This window comes from Rhinolophus sinicus, chromosome X, assembly GCF_036562045.2.
Source record: "Rhinolophus sinicus isolate RSC01 chromosome X, ASM3656204v1, whole genome shotgun sequence".
In the NCBI taxonomy this organism is placed as follows: Eukaryota; Metazoa; Chordata; class Mammalia; order Chiroptera; family Rhinolophidae; genus Rhinolophus; species Rhinolophus sinicus.
Window position 1 is genome coordinate 12,434,504 of NC_133768.1, and position 19,669 is coordinate 12,454,172.

At 41.3% G+C, this 19,669-nt stretch overlaps 1 long non-coding RNA gene and 1 pseudogene across 1 annotated transcript in view; one reads left to right on the forward strand and one right to left on the reverse strand.

The window, feature by feature from the left end:
- The window catches only part of LOC141569669 (uncharacterized), a 118,558-nt gene that overhangs the window by 87,282 nt on the left and 11,607 nt on the right, over window positions 1-19,669 (reverse strand). Inside the window, exons 2-3 of the long non-coding RNA XR_012493405.1 lie at window positions 17,368-17,532; window positions 12,783-12,906 (exon numbers count right to left, since the gene is read on the reverse strand). This is a non-coding gene — a long non-coding RNA (uncharacterized LOC141569669). The remainder of the gene's footprint in view (window positions 1-12,782; window positions 12,907-17,367; window positions 17,533-19,669) is intronic.
- LOC109454998 (large ribosomal subunit protein uL11) lies at window positions 1,092-10,297 on the forward strand (annotated as a pseudogene).

Genomic DNA, 19,669 nt, shown 5'->3' on the forward strand with positions numbered 1-19,669 from the left:
TGATTAAACAAAATAATGTAAATAAAAACATTTTATGGACTGAAAAATATAATCCAATCCATGGTATTATTATTTGCTGGGGTTCTTTTGCTATGAGCAGTAACCCCAACCTCCATTGGCCCCACCTTGGGTAGACAGGGGCATTGGAGCTCTAGACTTGGGTGAACTGAGAGCCATGGCAAAGTGCCATCTACAAACAGATTCTCTAGGGTCCCCAATGAGTGGGAGAAAAGCACCTATGGCCCAGTGCTTGGTCTCCTCCCTTATTCCTATCTGGTTGCCACAGAAATCCCTCATCACCACCGAAATTCCTAGTCATACTGTTAAGGATTCATTAGACCTGCCATTTTGACTATAACAGAAACAGAAAATGTGGTTTTAATAGAGTTAGAATTAAATGCTTCCATTAATTGCTTTTACAGAATTTTTCTGCTCTTTAATAAAGAAGAAAGCAAACAGCAGTAATTTCCCCCAAAAGGTCAGTGAACAAGAAGATATGGCTATTTCTCCTCTCTCCGAATGGCTTGATCTTGCCTGAAAAAATACCATCTCTCCTAAGTAAGAAGTTACTGTTTTCCCAGATGTGGCAGAAAATTAGAAAATGATGCCTGCAATGGCAGTTCCCTTTACAGAGAGCCTGAGATTAAGAAGGAACCATTCATTAACTGTGTCCTCCTCCTACCACATAAGTCATTAAAGATTAGAAACGATCTAAGACCCAGAAGTTACCAGTGATATCAAGGTAGTCTAGTCAGTGAGCCATGTTAATAACTCCAAGGGTTCTATGTAATTGAGAGGGCATGCTTCAAAGACTGGATGTGATAACAACACAATGATAGCTCACATTTATTGAGCACTTACAATGTAGGCCAGGCACCATGCTAAGTTCCTTCTCTGCAGCAACTCATTGAATTCTCTCACACACAAAAATTTCATAAAGTAAATGCTATTATTGCCTCCATTTTACAAATGAGGAATCAGAGGTTTAGGGAGTTAAGTAAATAGCTTGAGCCCAGAAAGAGAATAAGGAGCAAAGCCTCCATACCAGTATGTACAGGTACAAGAATTCCATATTCAGAATCCAGGTGACAATGGGCATCACTGTGAAAGGACGAGAGCCAGTGTCCCCCCTTCTCCATAACACCCAGGACCACTGTGGCATTTTCAAAGGTGGCAAATGTGGGACCATGAGGAGTCATGATCAGGGTGTTCCAAGATGTCCATCAGCCATGTCAGCATTGAGGCTCCCCTTAGTGGCATGGAGGGAACTGGACAGTAGAGAAAGAACTGGGAAGATGCCAGGTACTGACTGGCTGACATATTGGTCCATGGGCGAAGGAGAGGCATCCTTTGAAGACTTTTAACGATATTTTGGAATGGGAGGATTTTTTGGACGGTCAGTGTGAGCAGGAAGAGGTAAATGAAAGAATTTTGATATACTGATGGCAATCAATCTGAATTTATAGACAGGCTGCTTTGACCGTATTCCATATTTACATAATACAAATTTACATAAGGCTATATTAATATATGAATATTTCAGCCCTTCCTACTTGCCCCCCATTACTAAAGGGGAAGGAATCTTACTTGAGAGTTACGTGTCAAGTTTCTCCTGTGGTGTGTGGAATCTGGGTAATGAGATGATTCTCAGAGAAATAAAAACAGATTTCCTCCCCCCCCCTCCCCAGAGGCCCAACTGTTTCATGGAGTGTCCGCTGCAGGGAGCACTAGCTTTTAGGAAGGAATCACTGTGCATGAACAACACAGGGTTGGAAAAGAGAGAGTGAATGGGGGAGTACCACGTGGTGAGGAGAGAGTTTAGACGAGAGGACAAGAAGGAGATTTTTAGCTATATACTTGAGTGGGGACTCATAGTCAGGAGACAGAAGAGTTATGCATTTTGGTTTCAGGGAAGAGTTTCCGAAAACTAAAGAAAAAATGAGGGGAAAAAATTGTATTGTTTCATGGGCCACTTCCAGAAAGAGTTCTTAGAAGCATCATTGAAAAGCATAATGGAAAGACTGAGAACAACAAAGATGTCTAAAGAAGATGCTCTTTTAAGTTTTGTTGGCAATTAGAATGTGCTCTCCTGTTGTTTTTTCAAGACACTGAGTACAGATGTGAATTGCTGTCAGTTATGTTTTTCTGCCACAGTGCTGTTTCTTTGAAAGTAACACTGCTCAGAGAGTAAACCATATGGGACCCCAACTGCATTCAGGTTATACAAAGTAACAAAGAACTCCCTCTCTTCCCCCCTTCCAAACAAAGCCCTCCGGCATATCACACATACAAACAGATACTAGGCAAAGTCACCAACCTCTGAATCTTAGTTTGATCTGAACTGTGACATACGCCACAAAAGTGGAATGGCTGCTAGAATCAGAGCTGTATTTCTTCACTCCAGTAAGCATGTTTAAGATACTGATGATTCTGGGAGTTGGCTGGTTGTTCTTCTGATTGATGCTGGTTCATTCTATCCCTGCTGGACTTCTATGCACATCCAGAGTCAGTTGGCATGTTTGGTGGTTGGTAGGTTGGAGTGACAGGGCCACATGTCTTTCATCATCCAGCAGGATCACCTGGGTTCCTTCACAGTGGTCACAGGGTCCCAATTCAAACAAAAGCAAAAGACACATGGCTCTCGGTGCCTAAGTTTGGAATTTACTTGATGTAACTTCCTCCACTTTCCATTGGTCAAAGCAGTCCCAAGCCCAGCCTCAACTTCAAGGATAGGGAAGTAGATGGCATTTGGTGATGGGAGGAGCTGAAAAGTATTTTCATTTTCCACAATTTGTTCTACTGTTGATTTATCTGAATTCACTGCCCTCTACTCCAGAGAGAGACAATTGTAGCTGAAGCTTCATGGACTCTCCCTGTCATTTACTATAGAGAAACTTGGGCAAGAACCATTTACTAACTGCTCCTGAAATGGGACTGGTATTTTGGCAAAGGTCATATCAAGACTACTGATATATAACCACTTATATGATATGTGTGTTTCATAGTGAAAGCCCTGCCTAACTGCTAAGTTCTATTAGAGCCACTAGCGTTGCTGCATTACCTCCAGGGGAAATGTCCCCTTTATGTATCTTAATTAGCTGGTTAATCAAGACGGAAAGACTGACCCTTAGAACAGGACTCTGCCATAACAGAGTAGGACATAAGACATGTAGAAGAGACATATCAGGAAGGTTGAATCCAGAGATTAGAGACAGAGATAGTCATGGTCCCCCAGTAGAGAATGGGAGTGAGTTTGGGAAGGGAGGGGGCCTTTACTAGTAACATAGCAATAGAACGTCCTGGAAATTTGAGGGGACACTTACTAACAAATATTAGGCATATGAAATGGTGATGGAAATCTTCAATCACCTCACAACTTTGTCTAACTCCTTTTTTCCTAGCCTACACTCTCACTCCCTACATCCCCAATTCTCATTCCAACAGATTGATTCCCATTTGCAATTTGCTAATTGATGTCTATTTTATCTTAATATCCTGCCAATGCCTGACACAGTGACCTGTTCCTAAAGGTAGTCACCAAGAATGAATAATGGCGAGACCCAGATTCTGGACATTGGTGAGTCAATTGGTTCACATTTCCCCTGAAGTTTTCCCCATGTCTGAGTGATTAGGTAACGCAGATCAGTACCATTCCCAACTTGATCGAGTCTTCTCTAATTAACTTTTGATAAAGTGGTGCTCAACAAGAGGTTATTGGATGGAAAGATGGGTGGATAAATGAACACCCAGAGCAGGAAGGAATTCTGAGGTGTGGATACAGCAGCAGTCACAGGTGGAAGCCTGGGGACAGATGGGAAGATTGCCAAGAGGCTTTCAATGAAGAAGAGGCATGAGGAGGAGGAAAACAGTCCACCCCTGCTGCTCTGGAGTGGCAAACTCACACAATAGCCAACTTGGTATTTTTATCCTCATAATGTTTCTCAAAAGATCTGGCCTTATGTTCTTGGATGTTTTCATTTTTAATTGACTAAGCTAGGTATTGTTTTAAAACAGAAGCTTCTTTTGGACAATATTTTGCATAGCCCTTTGACTACTCAGTGAGTTCTCTCTAAAATTTATTTGTCATTTCCACATTGTGTCATTCCCAACCCCAACAACATTTTTATCCTGTAATGGAATAAATAATAAGACCATGTCGCTTACAGGCATTTGGAGCTTATAGTATTTTAGAAATATAGATCTGTAGTGTCAGAATTTTAAAAGATAAAGCTCGTAGCCATCATCTTATTTCTCTGCCTATGCAATCCAACAAATATTATAAAGATACCGTTACGCAATGTAAACTGTGGCATCAAAAGATAATCTAAAGAAATTAAATATTGTTCTGCATTTTGTGTGTTTAATTATGCACTCCCAAATCGAATTTTGGATTGAAGAGTCACTTGATTTATTCTGGAGTTGTACATGTCAGGAACAGTTAACTCAAAATTATATCAAAGTGAAGAATTTAATAAAATGGACTTTTTAAAAAAGCAAAACCTACTTACCTGGTACCTTCCTTCTATAGAATCTGTGATTTGATAGTGTATTTTATTATTTTATTTCAACTCAGTATTCAAGTAAAGCTCTTGAAACCATTTTGATTACCCTGACAGCTGAAATGAAATTTTTACAAGAACACTATATTTGGGGCCAAAGATCTGCAATGATGAAAATAATTTTACAGCAACTCAGCCAAGCATATTAGCTTCATTTAAATTTTATATCAGGCAGGTATTTTTAAAAACATTTTTCTTCTCAAAGAAAGCAGTAGCTTTCAATTCTTTCTGTTGGCCAAGAAAAGTCCAAAAGCGTTGAAGATCTGAATAATTACCAGAGTCCCAGAAACCTGTCCAGCTACTATCTTGGAATTATTTTCAGAGGCTTTGGAAAGGAAAGATATTTTGGGAGTTACACAATTAAGAAATTAGTCCATTTTCAAAATAACAGTAGACTCCTGTAGAGACTTAGTAAATTGTGCTTAAATGTGTGAAAATGCTTCTAATAAAAATCTGCCCTCTCAAAACTGGGTTATAATAGACCCAGCAGTGGTTACAGATTCAAATTGGCTGGTGAATTCAAGACACATTTCAGGCTGTCATCCCCACTTACATAGCTTGCTAGAAGGATAGAGGACAGGAAACAGCATCTTCATTTCATCAGGACACCTGTGGTAAGCAGGGTCACAGTCCCCGAAAGATGCCCACATCCTAATCCCCAGAACCAGTGAATATATTCTGTTAAATAGTAAAAGGGAATAAAGGTTGCAGATGGAATTAAGGTTGAAAATCAGCTGATCTTAAAATAAGGAGATTAGTCTGGATTATCCAGATGGGCCTAAGGTAATCACAGGAGTCCTTAAAAGTGGAAGAAGGAGGCAGAAGAGGAGATTAGAGTGATGCAGGGTGAGAGGAACTCAATCTACTCTTGTTGACTTTAAGATGGAGATGGGGCCACAAGCCAAAGAGTGCAGGCAGCCTCTAGAATCTGGAAAGGCACGGAAATGGATTCTCTTCTAGAGCCTCCAGAAAGAAGTAGCCCTGCTGACGCCATGATCCTAGCTCAGTGAGACCCGTGTCAGACTTCTATCCTACAAAACTGTAAAGTAATAAATTTATGTTATTTCAGGTTACTAAGTTAGTAGTAATTTGTTACAGCAGTGATAGAGACCTAGTACAACGCTCAACAGCTACCTGAGAGCATGGTTTCTTTTGCCCCCACACCCATGCAGAACACAGGTCCAAAACCTGCATGCCAGCCCTCTATAGCCTCAATCCAGGAGCAGCCCCACAGATCAAGCTTTACAATAAATGGAACGGGCATAAAAGTCCACATTTATTGATCACTGCAGTTTGCGAAGCAACAGGATTCTGAGGTCATTCTCACAGGCAGGCCTGGATCAGCCCAGTGCTGAGGTTAACTGTTTACTCACAGTTGTGATCTCGATATCATTATATACTGTGTTTCCCCCAAAATAAGACCGCACCAGAAAATAAGCCCTAGCATGATTTTTCAGGAGGACAGTCCCTGAACATAAGCCTTCATGTGTATTTTGGAGCAAAACTTAATATAAGACCCGGTCTTATTTTCGGGGAAACACAGTATATTTGTTTTCTAAATCGGAAGTATCTGTCATTGTTTGAATCGTGGGTGCAAGCAGAGTCCCCCTCCCCACAGATATCAAAGATTGAGTACTTGCTTTCCCTGGACCCAGGCAGCTAGGAAGGACATGGCACATGACCTAAGCTTAGCCTATCAGGATGCCAAGAACGAATTGGGATCCCTTCCAGTATTATCAGTCATTGTAACATTCAATGTCCAGTGAGGGGAGCAGTGGAACCCAAAGACCCTGGCCCATGACATTTTCTGTGGTGCTGCCTGTCCAGAGTTCCTTAGTTACAGTGCATTTTATGAGTCTGGTTCAATAGCTTTCCCATCAATCCCGTGAAATACTTGATATCCTTCCAATCGGTTCCTTTTCTGCTTAAGATAAACACAGTCAGTTTACGCCACAAGCCCTAAGTGAATCAGCAATTATTACCAGGACAAGGCTTCAGACAGCAGATCATCTGGAACTGAGGGGAATCTAGGATTGATTATATAGCCTAGCTGAGGTAAGGTCATTCAGGAATGGAAATCTGGTAATCCGTGGCCAAAAGTAGAAAAGCAACCAATCAAGTTCCAATTTTCACAGTATCCATTGGAGAGCATGCCTTGGGGAACCACACTGGTAATGCCATATAGAACAGTATGAAAAATCAGGACTGAAGAGTGACGTGGCTAATATTAGAAAACTTAATGAGAATGACACGCTCAAATCCCTAATTCTTGGCTGAAAGTGAAAACTGAAACCGAGGACTTTCTATGTCTGTGCTAAAAAGAATGTCTTTTTTGTAGCAACAGTATGAAACTACCCAACACCAAACCATAATGCCTATTGAATCATAGCCTCATCAAGCCCCTTTTATGAAAGTTGGGGCATCAATATAGAAAGAGCCTACCCTGAGAACTGCAATGGTATTAAGTGAAAGAATGTCACAAACTCAAACACCCAAATCCCAAACTTCACTGGACCCTGGTTTGCAGCTCAAGCCTCCCTTTCTCCCAAGTCTGGTGAGGTAGTTCAGGCCTTATCTGAAGACTCTGTAACCCTGTTTCCTTGTGAGAGTTGCCTTACACAGGGAGCTTATGTCAGTTCACAGGACCTGAGCTCCCTAATGAGGGGAAGCCAGGGGCCCTTAAACAAGAATTCTGAAATCACTTCACAAAAATATATTGGCAATCTTTCTCTACCCTTTCCCAAAGGGACCTGTGAATATTTACCAAAGAAACTGTGCATTGGGCAAAGGGAAATACTTAGCCTTTTCAGAGATTATCAAACACTGGATCTAAGTTAACACCACTGCCACTCACTAAACAGAGTGAAGGCTTAGAAGATTCAGGTGATGAATGGAGTTTGAGTCCAAGCCAAATGTGCTTTAAAGTGGACGTAATGACACTCTGAACTCAGCAGATGATGGTTTACCTGTTTGCTAAGGATTTACTTACCACTGGTAGAATCCCTACATTGTCTCTGAGCCACAGGTAAAATGAGCCAAATAGAAGCCCCCAGGGTCACCCATTCCACTCAAAATGGAAAATAAAGAGCAATACCATATCGGAGGGAATTATAGCAATTAGTGTCACCATGAAATTCCTAAGAAATGCAGGGATGCTGATTCTCAGTACATCCCTACTTAACTTCCCAGTTGTGCAGAGGATGGGATCTTCTTGGAGCAGGATGGTGGGTTGATATAAGCTTTACCAGGAGGTGATTCCAAATGTGGCCTATTTGCTGGGGAAGGATAACCCAGTCCCTGGGCTCTAACCCTGTATCTTCCCCAGGAACAATGGTTCAATATTCACAAATTCAGTGTTTGTGGTTACTTTATAGAACATAACTACCACAAATAATGAGAATCAACTCTATTTAAATCACCAAGAATTATGCAGGAATAGTGCTAGAAAGAATGAGAGGAAGCCTGAAGATACATTTTTTTTTTTTTTTTTTTCAAGGAAGAAGAGTGACCTGGGCATCTGGAGATGACTGCAAAAAGAAAGAATAGAAGGTAGTGAAGTCTGATGGCTGGAGGACTTCAGGAGGGAGGAAGAAATTTCTAGAAGAATTGATAAGGATCCATTAAACATAAGGAATGGATTAATATCAGAAATGTGAGACATCAGGGGCAGGTTTGTGACAAAAGTTTTTTTGGTGCTTGACTAGCTCTCAACCTCACCACACCTATGATCCTCCCTTTCTCCCTCTGTATTGGGCGCCCTGATTCTCCCCTCCCACACAACTACAATAGCAGGTCGAACTTCCTCTGAATCTGTTCTAAACCTCCATGTCTGGGGGAAAAACAGATCAGCTGGAGTACAGAAGCATATTGTTTTACAACTCAATATGTCACAAAATATAATCTATTTTCCTTTGCTATGTTTATATAAACACTTCTATTGTGCCCACAGAAGACAAAGGATACCTTTTGAGGGAAATTATTCATGTGGGGGAAAAATTAGATTTTTGAACAAGCTTTTCACGTGACCTATAGAGAAGTACAAAAATACAGCTTCAATCTATATTAGATAAGTAATCTGAAAAGATGAAAACATAATCAAATTGTAGTAGCACTCCTCAATGTAATTTAAACTTTGAGGGGCCTGATCAATATTCTCTTAAAATTAATTTTACCCACTGATACTCCAGGGAACAGAGAGAAATACAACTTATACTTAAACATATGAATGCACATTTATAAACATACTGCAGTTCATTTGCCTTTGTTTTTTCTCCCAACAAAGATATCTACACTGCATATTAAGTCTTTTCAGCTTAAAAAAAAATCTTTAGAGAAGAGACCTTATTCTGAAAAACTCAAGGATTAGTGCCCAATCTTGAAGTACTTCTGAAAAAAATTCACCAAAAAAATGTAAAATTTACTCTGCCCTCATAATTAAGCCAGCTTCTAATGAGTTTTCTTTAAGAGTTCTAGCAATTATGAGATTCTTGAATAAAAATTCACCCAAAGTTTAATATCCAATGATAAGTTCAAAAAAATACTCAAACTTACTTTTGTATACTTATTTTGGGTTTGTCATTTAATTCCTTTTAAAAGTGTTAAAGTAGAAATCAAATAATGTGACAATTTGACAAGGTTCTCCCATCTTTAGGAACAGGAAAAACAGAAAATTGTCAGCATTAACCAGAAAAGATTGAATATCTAATTGACCCAAAGTTTAATAGAATAGCTGACCTAGGGGATAGTGGGGAGCGGTGTTTCCTGAGGGAAAAATGGATTAATTTATATAAGAATGATTTTAAAGGCATATGTGGAACTCCTGCTGGGTTAAGTTTAAAAAAGAATAATACTGCCAAGGGCTAGCATAAGTAGAGGGAAGCAGGCACTCTTATACACACTTGGCAGCATTATAAATTGGGTCCAACTTACTGGAAGGCAATCTATATCAAAAGCCATAACAGATATCCCCACTGACCAAGACTTCCACTTCTTGGAATTTATCATAAGGAAATAAAAAAAGGGTGTAATAAAAATTTACACAACATTGATTACTCTGGGGATTAAAATTAGAAAAAATTGGAAACGATGAAAATACCTATCAATAAAGAATTATTTACTTTCGGCTTTTGACTCGGAGAAGGCCAAGGAGCAAATTTGTTTGGTCGTCCCGAATCCAAGTTTATCCAGAACCAGCCACCTCCTCCATACCACCAAAGTTCAACCCCAACGAGATCAAAGTCGTAAACCTGAGGTGCACCATTGGGAAGTCGGTGCCACGTCTGCCCTAGCCCCACGATCAGCCAGCCCCCTGGGTCTCTCTCCAAAAAATGTTGGTGATAACATGGCCAAAGCAACCTGTGATTGGAAGGGTCTGAGGATGACCGTGAAACTGACCATTCAGAACAAACAGGCCCAGATTGAGGTGGTACCTTCTGCCTCTGCCCTGATCATCAAAGCCCTAGAAGAACCGCCAAGAGACACACAGAAGCAAAAAACATCAAGCACAGTGGAAATACCACTTTTAATGAGATTGTCAACATTGCCCAACAGATGCGGCACCGATCTTTAGCTAGAGAACTCTCTGGAACCATTAAAGAGTTCTCCGGGACTGCCCAGTCTGTGGGCTGCAATGTTGATGGCTGCCACCCTCATGACATCATAGAGGGTGCAGTGATGCAGTGGAATGCCCAGCTAGTGAAGGACTACAAAGGAAAAGATTGCAGTTAAAGATCATTTGACAACAATTAATTAATTAATTAATTAATAATTAAATAAATGGGTGTTTCCTCTCCCATCCTCATCCCCTTCGGTCTATTCTCAACACAGCAGCCAGCATCATCACTAAATTGAAATGCAGTGACTTGATGGTCATGTCACTCCTATGCTCAAAACCCTCTAATGGTTCCCCTCACACCATGTAAACTGTGGCACTGGACCCATTAAAGAGATTTGGTCAAAGCCAAATATTTATCATGGTCTAGTGCCACATGTTACATGGTGTGGAGTTGCCATTTAAGTGGTTGTTCTCTGAACAAGTGTATATGCGCCAGGTAATTCTTGGTTTTCACCTTAGACACAAAAGAACCCAGAATCTTAATCAGCTCCCTTGTGATATTTCATTTGATATTTGCCTTGACAGACATTCTCCTACATACATTTTTCATATTTTCCCCAGAATTGTGATTATATTAGAGATACTGAAGAGAAAGCTGTTTTTCCCAATGCCTATCTAGCAACTATCATCTCTCACCTGGACTATTATTACAAAACTGCCTACCCCGTTTCTTGACAGCCACTTCTATCCCCTGTAAACCATTCTTCACATTATATTCAAAGAAATCTCTTTTTTTTTAAGTGGTCATAATTTCTCCATGCTTAAAACTCATTAATGCCTTCTCATTTCTCTATCGATGAAGATCCAAATTCCTGATGGTCAAAGTTCTAAAACAGTGCGGTACAATGAGAATATATTGGGAGCCACGTATGTAATTTTAAATTTTTTAGTAGCCATGTTTTTTCAAAAAGTTAAATTAATTTTAATACCATATTTTATTTTAGTCAATCTACTCAAAATATTACCATCTCCATGTTATCAATAATTCAAGAAGATCTTAAATGTACTCACTACAAAAAAAATAGTAATGTGAGGTGACAGATGTATTAACTAACTTTATTGTGATAATCACTTCACAATATAGAGTATGTAAAGTCGTCACATCGTACATCTTTAACTTACACAATGTTATATATCAATTATATCTCAATAAAGCTGGGGGAAATTCAAAAATCTTGAGATACTTTACATTCAGTTTTTCATACTAAGTGTTTGAAGTCTGGTGTGTATTTTATCCTTGCGGCACATCTCAAATGAGAGAGGCCACATTTCACATAGTCCACAGCCCCATGTGGCTAGAGGCCACCATATTAGACACTGCAGCTCTACGAGGTCATGACCATGCATACCTCTTCAGCTTTCTCAGGCTATAGACATAGTTAACCTTCAGGTGCTCAAAGTTGCCACTCTCTCTTCCCCAGTCCTTCATACATGTTGAGTTTTCATACCACAAATAATTTGAAAGAAGAGAAATAACCAAAGTCTTAAATGGGAAAAGATTTGCATGACATCTCACCAGAGGAGATATGCAAATGGCCAGTAAGCATATGAAAGATACTTACCAGTACTAGTCATTAGGAAAATGCAAATCAAAACTATGAAATATGACTTTACACATACTAGAATGGTTATAATGAAAAAGAACAGACAATAAAAAAACAGACAATAACAAGTGTAGGTGAGAATGTGAAGAAATTGGGACTCTCATATATTGCTGGTAGGATCGTAAAATGGTATACCCGCTTTGGAAAACAGTCTGGCAGTTTCTCAAAATGTTGAACATAGAGTCACCATATGACCCAACAATTCCTCTCCTAGGAAGCTACTCAAGAGAAATGAATGAAGACATACGTCTCCACAAGACATGTGTTCATACAAGACTTATAGACGCAACGCAAATGTTTGTCACCTGATAAATGGATAAAGAAAATGTGGTCTATCCGTACAATGCAATACTATTCAGCAATACAAAGAATAAAGTACTGACACATGCTACAACATGGATGAACCTCAAAACATCATGCTAAGTAAAAGAAACCAGACACAAAAGAAGACATATTGCATAATTCCATTTTTATGAAATGTCCAGAAAAGGAAAATCTGTAGACACAGAAAATAGATGAGTGGTTTCCTAGGGTGGGGGATAGCTATGGATAATGACTGAAAATGGTCACCGGGACCTTTTGGGGTAATGGAAATATTCTAAAATTGGATCATGGTGACTGTGGCACAACTGCATAAAATTACTAAAGACTATTGAATTATACACATAGAATGAGTAAATGCTATGGTATAAAATATTTACCTCAATAAAGTTATTTTTTTTAAAAAATAAAATATTCACAAGAATTGAAAACTAAACTTGAATGCTTACATCTTGCTATAAATGTTCGGTGCCTTTTGTGTACCCAGCCTCCTCTCTCCAGATGGTAAGTTCCATGGAGGTAGGAACTGTCAACGCCTTGCTCCCTATTGTAGCCCCAGCCTCCACACTATGCCTTTCACACAGCGGGAGCTCAAACAGCTGTTGAATGCATTGTGAATGAATTGCTTGAGAAATTTTTTTAACATAAACGCTTAAAGGTTTAAAAAAAAAAAAAAGGGCTGACCTGGTGGCTCAGGCGGTTAGAGCTCTGTACTCCTAACTCCGAAGGCTGCTGGTTCGATTCCCACATGGGCCAGTGGTTCAATTCCTTGAGTCCCCCAAGGGATGGTGGGCAGCGCCCCCTGCAACTAAGATTGAACATGGCACCATGAGCTGAGCTGCCTCCTGGATGCATCCGCTCAGTTGGTTGGAGCGCGGGCTCTCAACCACAAGGTTGCCAGTTCGATTCCTCAAGTCCCGCAAGGGATGGTGGGCAGCGCAGCGCCCCCTGCAACTAAAGATTGAATATGGCACCTTGAGCTGAGCTGCCACTGAGCTCCCAGATGGCTCAGTTGGTTGGAGCGTGTCCTGTCAACCACAAGGTTGCCAGTTCAACTCCTGCAGGGGATGGTGGGCTGGGGCCCCTGCAACTGGCAACGGCAACTGGACCTGGAGCTGAGCTGCGCCATCCACAACTAAGACTGAAAGGACAACAACTTGACTTGGAAAAAAGTCCTGGAAGTACACACTGTTCCCCAATAGAGTCCTGTTCCCCTTCCCCAATAAAAAAATCTTTAAAAAAAAAAAAAGTTAAAAAAAATCCTACTCGGCAATAAAACACACTTGATAACATGGATGAACACTTTGTTGAGCAAAAGAATCCAGGAACAAGAGGACATACTATATGAGTCCATTTATAGAGTTCTAGAACAGGTAAAACTGGAAATCTGAATGGTAGTTTATCTTGGGGGAGCAGGGGACATAGGAATTAACTGTGAAAGCATGCAAAGGACCTGTTGAGGGTAATGGAAATGTTCTATATGCTGACAGGAGTGGTGGTTACACAGGTGTGCATTTGTCAAAATCCATCAAACTCTACACTTAAAATCAGTGCATGTTGTATATAAATTATATCTCAATTAAAAAACATGAATACCTCTGGCAAAAAATTATTTAATAAAGAAAGCCCCCTAGTTCTTTAGTATGAAACACAGACCTTCTATGGTCTGGTCCCTGAATGCCATTCTATACTTATTTCTCAGAAAGTTACCCACTGCCCTCCCTGAACCCCTATCCATCCCCCATCTCCACAAACCCTAGGCCCCAGCCTTAATAAAATGCTACTATAGGGGGTGGCTGGTTAGCTCAGTTGGTTACAGCATGGTGCTAATAACACCAAGGTTGCTAGTTCAATCCCCATATGGGCCACTGCGAGCTGCGCCCTCCTTAAAATAAAATAAAATAAAATAAAGTAAAATAAAATATAAAATGCTATCATAGCATTTCCCCAAACACACCATGTCCATCCATGCCTCTGTACCCTTTGCTCAAGCTGCTCTCACTTCCTGAAACCTCCTTCCCCCTCACTGACAGCTGGGCACCTACTGATTTCATAAACTCTCAGAAAGTTGAGTTGTGTTTGCCTGGAGCTGTGGCGCCAATGGGTACTAGAGATCTTTTTGGGATGATGGAACCATTCTAAAATTGGCTTGTGGTGATAATCGTACTACTCCGTAAACTGACGAAAATTCATTGAATTGTACACTTAAAATGAGTGCATTACATAGTATGGTATATAAATTAAACTCCAATAAAATTGTTTAAAAAAAAAAACAATTTAGCTCAAAGATAAACCCCTCCATGAAGATCTTTCTGTCCCCTCCCAAATCCCCAAACCAAACACCTATATTTTCCATCCACCCACTGTACTCTGTACCCACTCCTGTTAATGGCCTACACACTTCAATGTACTTTTTTTTTTTAAAAAAAAGATTTTATTGGGGAAGGGGAACAGGACTTTTTTGGGGAACAGTGTGTACTTCCAGGACTTTTTGCCAAGTCAGGTTGTTGTCCTTTCAGTCTTAGTTGTGGAGGGTGCTGTTCAGCTTCAAGTTGTCTTTTCAGTCTTAGTTGTGGAGGGCGCAGCTCAGCTCCAGGTCCAGTTGCCGTTTTCTAGTTGAAGGGGCATAGCCCACTATCCCTTGCGGGAGTCGAGGAATCCAACTGGCAACCTTGTGGTTGAGAGCCCGCGCTCCAACCAACTGAGCCATCCGGGTCGCAGCTCAGCTCAAGGTGCCATATTCAATCTTAGTTGCAGGGGGCGGAGCCCACCATCCCTTACAGGACTCGCGGAATTGAACTGGCAACCTTGTGGTTGAGAGCCCACTGGACCATGTGGGAATCGAACCAGCAGCTTTCGGAGTTAGGAGCATGGAGCTCCAACTGCCTGAGCCACCGGGCCGGCCCTTCAATGTACTTTTTTCTCTAAGTGTCTTTCTCCAACCAGATTCTGAAGTCCCTGAGGGTGCTCTTTTACAAGCTTTGTCACCTATGCCTAACACCATACCTGACATGTAAAGCAACTGAATAACTGCTTATTGGATAAACATGCAGCATTTTAATTTCATTATTCCAGGTATTATGGCTAAATTAAGCCTAAGATTTGGGTCCTGGTTAAAATTGGATGTTTCCTTATTTTAACAGGTGTGGCTTTGGGTCTTTCAATCATATGAGTATTGTTGGTGGAAACACAACAAATACCCACAGTGTTCTTATCTGTGATTCCTGCCCTTGGATTTGTACTTCATCCCATCCCGACTTCCCCCAACTCCTACCTTCACTTAAAATACCGAGTTCATTTACATGAACTTAAAAGCCTTTCAACAACAGAATTTGGAAAATGGCACACAGTCTCACCAACTCTAATATGATTCCCTGCAGTGTAGTTAGCAGTCACCCCGCAGGCTTCAGAATGTTTTAGAAATCATACTGTTCTCACTCTTAGCTTTCTTGTCCTAATGAGGTCATACTAACTTCACTGAAAAGCCTCTGAAATGAGTGTTGGCCCCAAGTCTTTCCTACTCTGCCGGCACTGTTTCCAGACTGCACGAGATAGGACAGGGAGGTGAGGAAAGCCCTTGGATTTTAAGTCAGTGGCCCTGGGCATGAGGCCAGCTCCACCAATCACGACCTGTGCCTACTGTGTGATCTCAGTGATCTGCTGTACCATTCTAAGCTGCAGCATCTGCTTCCACAAAAGCAGTTTAACAACAACTGCCCTTTTGAACTTACCGAGCAGCCCTACATATTAAGAGACACAGCATGGAAGAACGAGTTCTTCAGTTAAAAATGCTCCATGGGTTCGAAGCTGCTAATCATTGCCTTCCTTGCTTCTTTTTTTTTGTACTTTGCCCTATTGGCACTTTGCCACATTTTTTGCACAATTTCCATTGGGATCTGTAAATTATCCCCCAGTTGCTGTAGGGCAAACACTACTTGATCCCCTTCCATCTACCTGGAGAAATGTACACTGAATAGTCTATATAAAGGGTACCACCAGACTAAGCACTTGATACATTTATTCCCTGGGTGTCTTGTATGACCTTTCTCCAAAAGCTGATCATAGTAGCTTGATTTACAACAAAATGTGTTATTGCTAAAGTTGGCACAAAATCCAAGGGGAAACATTTCTTCTTTTCTTTACACTTTTTCTGTTTTTTTTCCCTTCAATTTTCCACAAAGAACACATATTGCTATTATATTTAAGGGAAAGTCTTATTTAAAAAGAAAAGGAAAGGGGCCAGCCCAGTGGCTCAGGCAGTTGGAGCTCCGTGCTCCTAACGCCGAAGGCTGCCAGTTCAATTCCCAGATGGGCCAGTGGGCTTTCAACCACAAGGTTGCCAGTTCGATTCCTTGACTTCCGCAAAGGATGGTGGGCAGCGCCCCCTGCAACTAAGACTGAACACGGCACCTTGAGCTGAGCTGCCGCTGAGCTCCCAGATGGCTCAGTTGGTTGGAGTGTGTCCTCTCAACCACAAGGTTGCCGGTTTGACTCCCGTGAGGGATGGTGGGCTGCACCCCCTGCAACTAACTACGGCAACTGCAACTAACTACAGCAACTGGACCTGGAGTTGAACTGCGCCCTCCACAACTACAATTGAAAGGACAACAACTTGACTTGGGAAAAAGCCTGGAAGTACACATTGTTCCCCAATAAGGTCCTGTTCCCCTTCCCCAATAAAATCTTTAAAAAATAAATGAATAAATGATTTAAAAGGAAAAACCTTTAATGCTGATTCTATTTTAGACCAACCATTATAGCTAATACTTTTCAAAACACTAAGTGGTAGGCCCTATTGTAAGAACTTGGTATACATTAATCTCGACAACTCTTTGAAATAGGTGTTATTGTTTTACTCCCTTGCACAGATGAGGATACAGAGACACAAAGATTAAGCATTCTACCCAGGGTCGTACAGCTAGTAAGTGATGGAGCTGGGATTTGAACCTAAGCACTTTGGTGTCAGAGTTCATACTTTTAACTAGTATTCCAGGCAAAACAATGTGACTGGTATTACCATCTACCATGGCTGAAAGGGTCCAATTACACAAGTAGGCTCCCTTGGGAGAAAAGTGGTCTTTTAAACTGTGTGTCCTAAAGGCAAGAACTATGTGTCATCCATTTGTGTTCCTGTACCAGTTAGCCTCTGCTGCACAGCAAACCACCCTAAAAGTTAGGTACCTAAAAACCCAACCATCAATTTCATTCATAATTCTGGAGTTGGTATTTGGGCTAGGCTTTTCTTTTCTTGGTCTTGTGCTGTACTTACCTGAACAATATCAGTTAGCTGCTGCTCAGCAAAACATCTCTGCTTCTGGAGGTTGGCTGGCTGGCAGTTGGGGGTGATAGGAGCCCCTGGGCCACAGGTCTCTGATCATCCAGCAGGCGAGCCTGGGATTCTTCACATAGCAGCAGTGGCAGGGTTCCCAAGAGCCTCGAGAGTGGATAAATCCCAATGAGCAAGAGCTTTTCAGGTCCTGCTTACACCATATTTGCTAGTGACCCATTGGCCAAAGCAAATCACCTGACCAGGCCCAAAGTCAGTGTAGGAGGGGACTACCAAAGGCATGGGAACAGAGGAGTAAATAATTTGCGGCCATTTATGCGATCTACCACCAATATCTCCATATCCACAGAACCTAATAAACAGTAGGCACAGAATAAATGATTATGGGACTGAATGCTGTCTCCCCTTGATGAAAAATCAAGATAAGACCAACAATCTCTTCCCTCTCCACACTCAGGACACCACGTCAAGCAGACAGAAGAGGCTGACTGATCCCTCCTCACAGAGGACACCTCATTCTGGGTGATGGAGTCTATCATTTGACAGTTTCCTTCTAGTGCAGGGTCTTCTCAGCTGTTGGGGTGAGGGATGTGTTCTTACTAGTGGCTGCTTCCCTAAAGCTCTTAGAATCCCAGGACTTGCTCTTATCAATGGTCCCATCAGGCTTTTCAAGGAACCTCCTCTACTCCCACAGCTTCTGTGGGGTCCCTCAAAGACACTGCTATATGAGGTGTGATTAAAAAATATGGTGAATATTTAAATTTTAAAAAGACACATTGCCATTAATCCCCCTCAAAATACTCCCCCTCACTTCAAACACACTCATACCATCATTCTTGCCACTTCCTGAAGCAGTTCAGGAAGTCCTCTTTCATGAATGTCTTTAGTTGTGCTGTTGTGGCTGACTTGATGTCCTGAATTGATTCAAAACGTTTACCTTTCATGGTCATTTTGACTTTGGGGAAGAGCAACAAGTCGCACAGTGCCAGATCCAGTGAATAAGGTGGATGAGGACACACCGTAATGGTTTTATTTGACAGAAATTGCTGTATACCAGAAGCAATGTGTGATATGGAGTGTTGTCATGATGGAGGATGAAATTGTTTGCCCACTTCATGTTAATGCATTGTTCGTGATCCATCATTTACAGCACACATTAAAACACACCTTCTCTCATAGCTCACACCCAGCTGACTGCACTGAACAAGTTGAACCTTGTCACACACTTACTAAGGTTCAATGCACCGCTTCCCATATTGAGGATCCCTGCCTTTCCATTGGATGGAACTCAGCAGCAGCATTCACCATATTCTTTGATGATACCTCATAAAGATGCTCCAATTAGCATCACTGCTCGTTCTCTAGTGGCTCCCTCAAGTTGTGCAGCCCTTTGAAGAAGAGTGTTCAAAGCCTTCTACAACTGCACCAGAAGAAACAATTGTGTGGCTTTGGGTCAGTAGTTTTGAACAGGAGGTGATATTCCCTTAGGGGCCATTTGGCAATGTCTGTAGACATTTTCCGTTGTCACACTGGAGGAAGGGCGATGGCATCTAGTGCATAGAGGCCAGGGATGCTACATAACATCCTACAGTGCACAGGACAGCCCCCATGACACAGAATTGCCTGGTTCAAAATGTCAATAATGCCACAGTTGAGAAACCCTGCCTTAGGTTCAGAGTGAACCCTCATTTGTCCTAAGGATGCAACCACAGTTCCATCCAGGGTTGTTACATGGCTGAATGGATCACCCTTTCTGGGAAGAATCAATTTCTGTGCAACTTAAATCTCAGGGACAGTTCATGGAGCATCCCACAATTCCCCAGGTTAGATACACAAACGAAGCTCTAAATAGGAGCTTGGTTACATACAAAGATGATCTTATTGTGTCTTTCTATTATCTATGCTCAAGCCTACTGATTCTGAGAGCAATTTTCTCAGAAGAGAGGAGTGCTTAAAGGTTTTTATTGCAAGGCAGTTAAGAGCCTCAGGAAATAAAAATGGCTTTCAATGGAGAACTGCACTGTGGGACTTCTGGGTGAACCATCTGAATTCTTTGATGAAATGCACATTAGTTGCAAGGAATAAATGATAGGCATTCAGTTTTAACAAAACGACACTTGCTCCATGGAGGAAGAGACTTTCTTCCTGTCCAGAACAGAGGGAATGAAAGCTACACAGACATTGATTGCTATGGCAGCTCCACGTACAAAAGCGACAGGAAATGAAAGTCTTGATCTAGTTGCCCATCTTACAGTGGCATTTTAGCAATGCTAATTAGAAGAGA